This window comes from Garra rufa, chromosome 4, assembly GCF_049309525.1.
Source record: "Garra rufa chromosome 4, GarRuf1.0, whole genome shotgun sequence".
Taxonomy (NCBI): Eukaryota; Metazoa; Chordata; class Actinopteri; order Cypriniformes; family Cyprinidae; genus Garra; species Garra rufa.
In genome coordinates this window covers 18,174,422-18,184,842 of record NC_133364.1, presented here as the reverse complement: position 1 = coordinate 18,184,842, position 10,421 = coordinate 18,174,422, and positions in this window count along the sequence as shown.

Genomic DNA, 10,421 nt, shown 5'->3' with positions numbered 1-10,421 from the left:
AATTATTTATCTTGCAATTCTGCCTTTTTTTCCCTCAGAATTTTGAGATATAAACTTGAAGTTGTGAGAAATAAAGTCAAAATTGTATTTTTTTTTTGATGTAATGATGGAGCAAATGTTAATTTTTTTAAATGCTTTTTGTAGCAAAGACTTGAAGATTTGTGCCTACTCAGAAACTGACTTGGAATAAATCTATATGAAAGTGTGACAGCTAGCCCCGTAATAGTAATAGTAGTAATATCAGTTAGTGTAACTTCAAGCATTTCTCTATATCCTCTATATTGCATGCACTATTTTTTCTCGAATTGTCTAACAACAAACTATGACTGTGTCTTAAACAAAACAAGCTGAGGTGGAGTAGAAATCCGAAGTCACACAAAGCCCAAGGGGGAATCAATGTAATTTGAGATCAGGACTATTGAGCAATATGAGTCACATTTTGTTTCTTTTTTTTTTTTCTTTTTTTCTTTGTGGTTCCTTACTTGGGACGGGAAGTAGCATAAGGGAGAAAGATGGTTGAATTACAAGATAAGATCTTTGTTTGCAATCCTAAATATAGGACAGTCTGAGCTTAGTGTCCGTGGATTAGATGAAGTCTTCTGACAACCATAAATACTCCAGTGTCATTTCACACCACCCCACCTTCTCCTTTAACACACACGCACACACATAAAGGTAATTTACAAGGCAAACATGCCCTAAGAGCAAAGTATCTTATCTAGAGATCAGGGCAGGTTAGATGCACTTTCTCAAACATGTTTTGGACCCACATCATTGTCCCAAACAGGTCTGACCTGAAGAAAGAGGCCAGAGCTAATCTATTCCCTTTAACCCATTGCATTGTTCTGCTTTGAGTTTGTCGAAAACAATGAATCACATGGCCATCACATTAAGAATGATGTTTGAGTTAAGCTTAGATTTTATCTTGAATGACAGTTCATAGTGTTACATGTAAAGGAGGTTTTAAAAGGGTAATGGTATCTGTTTATCAGCCTGTCCATTAAACGCTATGGCTTGATTGGATGTGAATGAAAAACCTTATTTGGGTTGTCCACAGGACCTGGACCGGCTGGGACAGACACAGCTGTTGATTAGTAGCCACACTTTTACCAACGTCAGCACATGGTAGCAGGTTATTTTGGACCGTAAGAGGAAGGGTTAAGGCTCCAGCTGGCCTCATCTTATCTCTCAAGGCTGTAGGATCCTGATTTCACAAGACAGTGTTTTTAGGGTATAGAGTTTTTTTTTATTTGTTCTTTTATCAACAATGACAGTATTTTTTTTTTCTGCTAAAGAAGGTAGGCAATAATATAGAAGCCAGTTTCTGCTCCTAAGTAAAAAAAAATTGAAATGTAATTTTTTACAATTAATCTTACAATTATGATTTTTTTCTTGCAATTGTGGGAAATAAAGTTGCAATTGTGAGAGAAAAGTCTCAACTTTTAGAAATAGTTGCAATTCTGAGAAATAAAGTCAATATTCTGAGATGTAATCTCGCAAATCTCCGAAATAAAGTTGCAATTGTGACCAAAAAGTTGCAATTCTGAAAAATCAAGTTGCAATTCTGAGAAATTGACGCAATTCTTAGAAATAAAGTCGCATTTCTGAGAAATAAAGGAAATAAAGTCACAATTTTGAGAAATAAAGTCACAAATGTGAGGGAAAAGTTTTAACTTTTAGAAATAGTTGCAATTTTGTGAAATAAAGTCGAAATTCTGAGATATAAACTCATAAATCTTAAAAATGAAGTTGCAATTGTGAGAAAAAAGTTGCAATTCTGAGAAATAGTCACAATTCTGTTAAATAGTCGCAATTCTTAGAAATAAAGTCGCATTTCTGAGAAACAAAGTAGCAATTCTTAGAAATAAAGTCACATTTCTGAGAAATAAAGTTGCAACTGTGAGAAATAAAGTTGCAATTGTAAGAAAAAAGTGGCAATTTTGAGAAATAAAGTCGCAATTCTGAGAGATGAAGTTGCAATTCTGAGAATTAACCTTGCAATTCTGAAAAATTGTCGTAATTTTTAGAAATAAAGAAGCATTTGTGATGAATAAAGTCACCGTTTTTAAAAATAAAGTTGCAGTTCTAAGAAATAAGGTTGCAATTCTAAGAAATAGTTGCAATTCTTAGAAATAAAGTTGCATTTCTGAGAAATAAAGTTGCAATCGTGAGAAATAAAGTTGCAATTGTGAGAAATAGTTGCAATTCTTAGAAATAAAGTTGCAATTCTTAGAAATAAACTCACAATTCTGAGAAATAAACACAATTCTTAGAAATAAAGTCACAGTTCTTAGAAATAGTCGTAATTCTTAGAAATAAAGTTGCATTTCTGAAAAATAAAGTTGCAATTTTTAGAAATAGTCACAAATCTTAAAAATAAAGTCACTATTCTGAGAAATAAAGTTGCAGTTCTTAGAAATAAAGTCGCATTTATGAGAAATAACATCGCAGTTCTTAGAAATAAAGTTGCAGTTCTAAGAAATAGTCGTAATTCTTAGAAATAGTAGCATTTCTGAGAAATAAAGTCGCAACTCTTAGAAATGGTCACAATTCTTAGAAATACAGTTGCAATTCTTAGAAATAAACTCGTAATTCTGCAAAATAAACTCACAATTCTTAGAAATAAACACAATTCTGAGAAATAAACTCACATTTCTGAAAAATAAAGTTGCAATTTTTAGAAATAAGTTGCATTTCTAAAAAATAAAGTTGAAATTTGTAGAAATGAACTTGCAATTCTGAGAAGTAAAGTGGCAGTTCTGAGAAATAGTTGTAATTCTTAGAAATAAAGTGGCAATTCTTAGAAATAAACTCGTAATTCTGCTAAATACACTAACAATTCTGAGAAATAAATTTGCATTTCTTAAAAATAAAGTTGCAATTCTTAGAAATTAAGTCGCAATTCTTAGAAATAAGTTGCATTTCTGAAAAATAAAGTTGAAATTTGTAGAAATAAACTTGCAATCCTGAGAAATAAAGTTGCAGTTCTGAGAAATAGTCGCAATTCTGAGAAATAAAGTTGCAATTATTCTAAATAAAAAGTTGCAATTCTTAGAAATAAACTCGTAATTCTGCTAAACAAACTCGCAATTCTGAGAAATAAACTCACAATTAGAAATAAAGTCGCAATTCTGAGAAATAAACTTGCATTTCTGAGGAATAAAGTTACAATTCTTATAAATAAAGTTGCAGTTTTTAAAAATAAAGTCGTAATTCTGAGAAATAAAGTCATAATTCTGAGAAAAAAGTTTTAATTCTTAGAAATAAAGTCACAATTCTGATATAAACTGAAATCTGAGAAATGAAGAAATCCGTGTTTTATCCAAATAAAGTAGCAATAAATTTATGCCTCTGGCAATCCCAGAATGCATAGCAACAAACTCAGTGACAACATATTCAAGATAGTGAACCAGGTAAGAGAACTGTTTATTAGAAATACATCTCATATTAAAAGGTATCTATAAATAGTTCAGTATAAATAAAGATGTACTATTGAAAAAAACAACCTAAAGCCTAATGGTTTAGGATGGTCATAGTTGGTTTAAGGTCTCTCATTGTTTAGCTGGTTTATCTGGGTGCAGTGCATGTTGAAAAGTGACCAAAACACTTTAAAACCAGGAGACCAGCTAAAATCAACAAACCAGAGAAGTTTTTTTTTCAGCAAAGGTTAGTGTATGCTGTTTGTTTACATTGTGCTGTTAGCTTAGCAACATGCTAACATCAACCTCCACTTACTTTTCAATCAAAAGTAACTTGTAAGTTGTAAAGCATTTGAAATCAGTGACTTATGAAGTTTGATGATCAGGATGTAGGCAGATCACTAGGGTTTGGAACAGACTTGCTGTTCTAGTTCCAGTTTAAAGTTCAGTGTTGTGCTAATCACAATATTTTGGCACATCTAGTCACCACATTTAATCTGGAATAGGCTGAAAGGTTCAGGTTGAGAAACTGCTGTGGGTTATGTAAAGATTAATCAAGAGTATAAGTGATGAAATGCATGTTCCCTGGTTAACCACATGACAAAATTCAAATAAACAACAGTCAGAATTGCGTAAAAACGCTGGGCTGCTCTCTCTAAGAAACGGTCCTTTTCAGGTTTTGACCTTAATAGCCCTGGTTCTGGTCATGAGGAACTGATAAACCCTTCTTAGCTGGATGCTTGGCCTTTGATTACACAATAGTGCAAAGTGACTTTTCAACAAAGGAGAATTAAACATCTAAAGCCATATTAGCCCTGTTTTCCTTTAAGTAAGTAGGGGTTAGATAATCAGGTTCAATACTAATGCATAATCACAATGTCCTTGGCCAATATATTGCAATTCTCTAACTTTAACTGCGCGACCTGTAAAGTTATCTTGTGTTGATTATGGCAACTGAATCAATGTTTATCATATCAGAACATGACCTTGCTTGCCAAAATGTAGGCAAGAGCTGTTATACTTTTATATATGTTTTCATTTTAAGATTAAATATTAACATTAACATTAAACATTATGAATATAGAGATTAAATGTCAAATGTGTTGCATAATGAAAATATATATTTTGAGTTAATTACTATTTAGTGATGATGATAATAATAATAATAATAATAATAATAACATTTTATTTCTGTTTTGGGAAATTATTGAATGTTAAAAATGTTACACCATTTTTATTTTTAAATAATATTTACAATAATAACATTTAATGTTTTATTTAATTATTATTTTGAAAAGTGTATGATATTAATATTAATATGAATTATGATTATATTAATATATTATTTAAATACTGAATTTTGAAAATGTTACGTCATGTTTGTGTAATAATATATATATATATATATATATATATATATATATATATATATATACATACATATATATATATATATATATATACATATATATATATATATATATATATAATTTTATTGAGTTTAAATGTCAAATATGTTTCACAATGAAAATATATATTTTGAATTTAAATATATATTAGAATGAATTATTAGAATGTTTATATTATTAAAAATGTATTATATATTTTCTTTATATATTAGTATTATTAATATAAATATTAAATATTCTCATATTACAATATATACTACTATTAATTACTATCATGGATAATTTATAATAATAATAATATTAATGTAAGTAATTACTAAATTATTTACTGTTAATTACTATTTTGAAAACTGCATGACTATTAAGATTTAATGTTGAAAATGTTACACCATGTTTATGTAGTTATTAAAAATATATATTTTTAAAATATTCATATATTTAAAAAAATATTTAATTATAAATATTTTTCTAAATATATAACCATTTGAAATAAATATATGAAGATTCATTTATTATTATTTATTATTTATTATATTAATATATAAGTTTTATTCTTATGATTATTAGGATTAAATGTTGAATATTTTATACAGTGAAAATATATATTTTAAATTTAAATATATATTAGAATTAATTACTATTTTATTATCATTAATAATAATAATAATAATAATAATAATAATAATAGTAATAGTAATAATAATAATAATAATAATAATAATAATAATAATAATAATAATATAATGGTGTTAATGCAAAATTATATTTAATTATATTTTAGAAAATTGTAATAATGTTGAAATTTTTAAACCTTGTTTATGTAATTATTACAAATATATTTATTAAAAAATTATATATTCAATAAATGTTTTTATTAATTTATCAGTATCATTATTATGAATAGTGAGATTGTCGGAGACGTTAAACAATAAAAATTTATATTTTGAATGAAACTTGAATTACTATTATGAATAATTTATAATAATAATAATGGTATTAATATTAATGTAATGTTTTTTTTAATTATTATTTTGAAAATTGTATGAATATTAAGATTGAAAAGATTGAATGTTGAAAATGTTACACTATGTTTATGTAATTACTAAAAATATTTATTTACACACACACACACACACACACACACACACACACACACACACACATATATATATATATATATATATGTATATATATATATATATATATATTATCATTCATATTTATTTTAATAATATATCAGTTTTATTATTATTATGAATAATGAGAATAAATGTCAAATATGCTACAAAATGAAAATATCTATTTTGAATTAAATTATATTATTATTAATAATTATTATTTGTATTATATGTTATACTATTTTAATTATTTATAATTCTAATTATTATTATTTAGAAAATGTAATGAATATTAAGAAATGTATTTATGTTAACTATTTTCAGTGTAGCTCAGATTTGTGGCAAAGTTAAAATATAGATAGATGCTGTTTATAGGTTGAGAGCTAGTTAGAGTCGGTCCCACTTTACATTAGGTGGCCTTAACAACTATGTACTTACATTTAAATTAATAATTTGGTACAGTGCACTTATTGTGTACATACATGTTTTTACATTGCAATTATATATTTTTAAAAACCTATATGTAATTACATTTGTAATTAATTTCTGTAATTTCCACTGTTGAACCAACCCTTACACCCTAGCCCACCCTTAAACCTATCCATACCACCAAACCTGTCCCTAACCTTACCCATATCCCACCTTAATAGAAGCAAATGTGTTTTGCAATGCAATATGACCACATGTACTTTAAGTACATAATAATTAAGGCCACCTAATATAAAGTGTGACCAGAGAGTCAAATGTATCTGTGATGGCGAGACATTTTCTCTAGAAAATAGATAAAGCCTCAACTGTGAAACATGTTAAAGACAGAATCAGTAGCGATCAACCCTTTATCATCACAAATCCATTCGCGAACCTCTAATATAGACAACAATTCTCAGTATTCAAGACAAATTAATCATATAAACATACTCTTATCTAGCTTAAACCATCCCTTTCCAAATAACATTGTTGTGCAATTGTCAGATAGGAAAAAAGGGGCCTTCAGTGACCCAATGAAGCGTTAAACATGGACGGCAGTCCGGCTGCCTTGGCAACCGGTTCAATGCAGTTATGTAAGAGATGGGACGTAGGATGGCAGAGACCATCTTACGAATTTACAGCCGTTTAGAGATTGTCAGACAAATCAAAAAGCCTTTTCTGCTCCCATCCTAAAGTTACATCACCATACAGCAGGCCAGTTCAATTTTTTTATCACTGCGTATAGATACATACTATCTAATCAGCCGTTTTTAGGCCTGTGTGAGTGTTTTGCTTGTGTGCGCAGCTGTGGGCGGTTTCCTGTGGGAGAGCAATCGCATCAGCAAGGACAGAGTCAGATGCTTGGGTTTAGATAGCGAGCGAGAGCATCTATATACTGCAGAATGTTACGTCACCCGGTTAAATCGCAGTCTAACGCGGCCTGTTTTAGTGAGCGAGGCATTCTCAATACAGTTTTGTCATTATTTCTGTTTTCTGTGCAGTCGTAATGACTTAAAGGTCAGAATATATTCGGGCTGATTGTGTGTCCTTTGTCATACTGACCTAATTTGGCGTTGTGTAAAGTGTGTGTGTGTGTGTGTGTGTGTGTGTGTGCGCGTGCCTCACCCCATACACATCCTGGGTGAGTTGTGTAACAATCCTGGCACAGGTTGCCCTGCACTGACATGAAAGGAAAATATACATGTGTCTGTGGGTGGAGAAAGGGACTCATCTGTGTGTCTATAACAAAGAAACCTTTCTGTATGATTAAACCAATTACATAATCACGCCTTACATAATATAATACATTTTTCCAATTTTGCACACTGCAAGATTGACTTTCTTAGTATTTCCAGCACTAACGTCAAAACGCATGAACTTTATTAAATCAAGATATGTTTACTTGAAAAGTACAATTATTTGAGATGCTCAGTTTTGTTTTCTGAAAATAAATAAATAAATAAATAAAGATTAAATTTAAGTTTTAAATTAAGCTCTTGCTTTAAACAAGAAAAAAGTCTGCCAGTGGGGTAAGAAAAATAAATTGTTTTCCCTTTCAGTCAAGTTTGCTTACTTTTATCACTTAAGCATCATTCAATCACTCAAAAAAACAAAACAAAATTATTTTTGTTTTATGCATAAACTTACTTACTTTTGATGCATTTTTCTTAAAATAGTTTTTAAAACTTACTAAGAAACTTACTTAAGTTTATTTTTCTTAGTCCATTTTGAGTTTTTTCCCCCTTTTTCTAAGCATGAACTTAATTTTGATGCATTTTTCTTAAAATAAAAAAGTTTTTTGTTAGAATTAAGTTCATTTTTCTTACCCCATTTTGAGATTTTTCCTGTTTTTTTCTTTTTCTTTTTCTAAGCATAAACTTACTTTATTTTGATGCATTTTTCTTAAAATAAAAAAGTTCTATTTCTTAGAAGAAATAAAATAATCTGCCATAATCTGCTTTCTTTCATTTATTTTTTTAATCAAAAATCAATCACTGAATTGAATTAAGTTTATTTTTCTTAATGCACTTTTGATGCATTTTTCTAAAAAAAAAAAAAAGTTTCAAGCAAAGAAAGCAAGAAATTTTAATTGAGTTTATTTTTCTTAGCTCATTTTTTCTTTTTCTAAGCATAAACTTACTTATTTTTCTTACTTAAGAAACTTACTAAGAAACTTACTTGCATTTATTTTTCTTAGTCCATTTTGAGTTTCTTTCCCCTTTTTCTAAGCATGAACTTTCTTAATTTTGATGCATTTTTCTTAAAATAAATAAGTTTTTTTTGTTAGAAGAAAGAACATAATCTGGCTATGGAATAAGAAAAATACTCTTGCTTTCCCCTTGAATTATATTTATTTTTCTTATCCCATTAGGAGATTTTTTTTAAGCATAAACTCACTTACTTTTGATACATTTTTCTGAAAAAAAAAAAAAAAGTTTAAAGCAAAGAAAGTAAGAAAATTGAATTAAGTTTTTTTTATAGCCCATTTGGAGATTCTTTTTCTTTTTCATATAAGGTTTTGCTTAAAACAAGGAAATTTAATTAAAATGATTTTTTCTTTCTTTCTTTTTCTTGCTTTCTTTCTTTTTTTTTTTTTTAAATCAAAAATCAATCATTAAAAAAAATTGCTTAAAGCAAGAAATAATCTGCCAGTGGGATAAGAAAAATAATCTTGTTTTCCCCTTGAATTAAGTTTATTTTTCTTACCCCATTAGGAGATTTTTAGGCATAAACTGACTGACTTATGATGCATTTTTCTAAAAAAAAAAATTTAAGTAAAGAAAGCAAACATTTGAATTAAGTTTATTTTTCATAGCCCATTTTGAGATTTTTTTTCTTTTTCTAAGCATGAATTTACTTATTTTTGATGCATTTTTTTAAATAAAAAATGTTTTTTTCTTTTCTTAGAAGACAGAAAATAATCTGGCAATGGAATAAGAAAAATATTCTTGCTTTCCCCTTGAATTATATTTATTTTTGAATTTTTTTTAAAGCATAAACTCTCTTAATTTTGATGCATTTTTCTGAAAAAAAAAAACACGTTTTTTTCTTAAAAGAAAGAAAATAATCTGGCAGTAGACTAATACAAATAAATTTGTTTTCTCCTTAAATTAAGTTCATTTTGCTTACCCCATTAAGAGATTTGTTAAGCGTAAACTCTCTTAATTTTTATGCATTTTTCTAAAATAAATCAATAAATAAAAAGGTTTTCCCCTTAAATTAAGTTTATTTTTCTTACCCCATTAGGAGATTTTTTAAGAGTAAACTCACTTAATTTCGATGCATTTTTCTGAACAAATACGTTTTTTCTTACAAGAACGAAAATTACCTGGCAGTAGAGTAAAGAAAATAAATGTGTTTTCCTTTTGAATAAAGTTTATTTTTCTTACTCCATTAGGACATTTTTTAAGAGTGAACTCACTTGAATTTGATGCATTTTCTTAACAAAAAAAGTTTTTTCTTAAAAGAAAAAAAAAACCTGGCAGTGGAATAAGGAAAATAATTTTATTTTCCCCTTGAATTAAGTTAAAATTTTTTACGCCATTAGGAGATTTTTTTTTAAATATAAACTCACTTTGATGTTGGCGGATCTTTTTAATTAGTTTGGTGTAGTTTTTTCCAAACAGTTGTTTATTTTAGGGTATATGTATTGTCAAAAAAATTAAGAGAGCAATGTCAACTTTTCAGTTTCATTTTGGGAAGAGCAAAAATGGCTGTTTATATGAGCAGATGGAATAAGGTGGAAAGATCCACAGATGATGCTGTTTTTGTTTTTGTCAAGATGTTGCTAGCTCCTTTAAAAATTTTTAATTATTACAGTATGGTGAATGATTTAGAAACATTTTCCAATATATGGTGCTATAAAGATGTGCTTTGGTCTGGTTCTTTTTTCTTTCTTTCTTTCTTTTAAAAGCATAAACTCACTTAATTTTGATGCATTTTCTAAAAAAAAAAAAATGTTTTGCTTTACGCAAGAAAATCATTCTTAACTTATTGGAAGATATTTT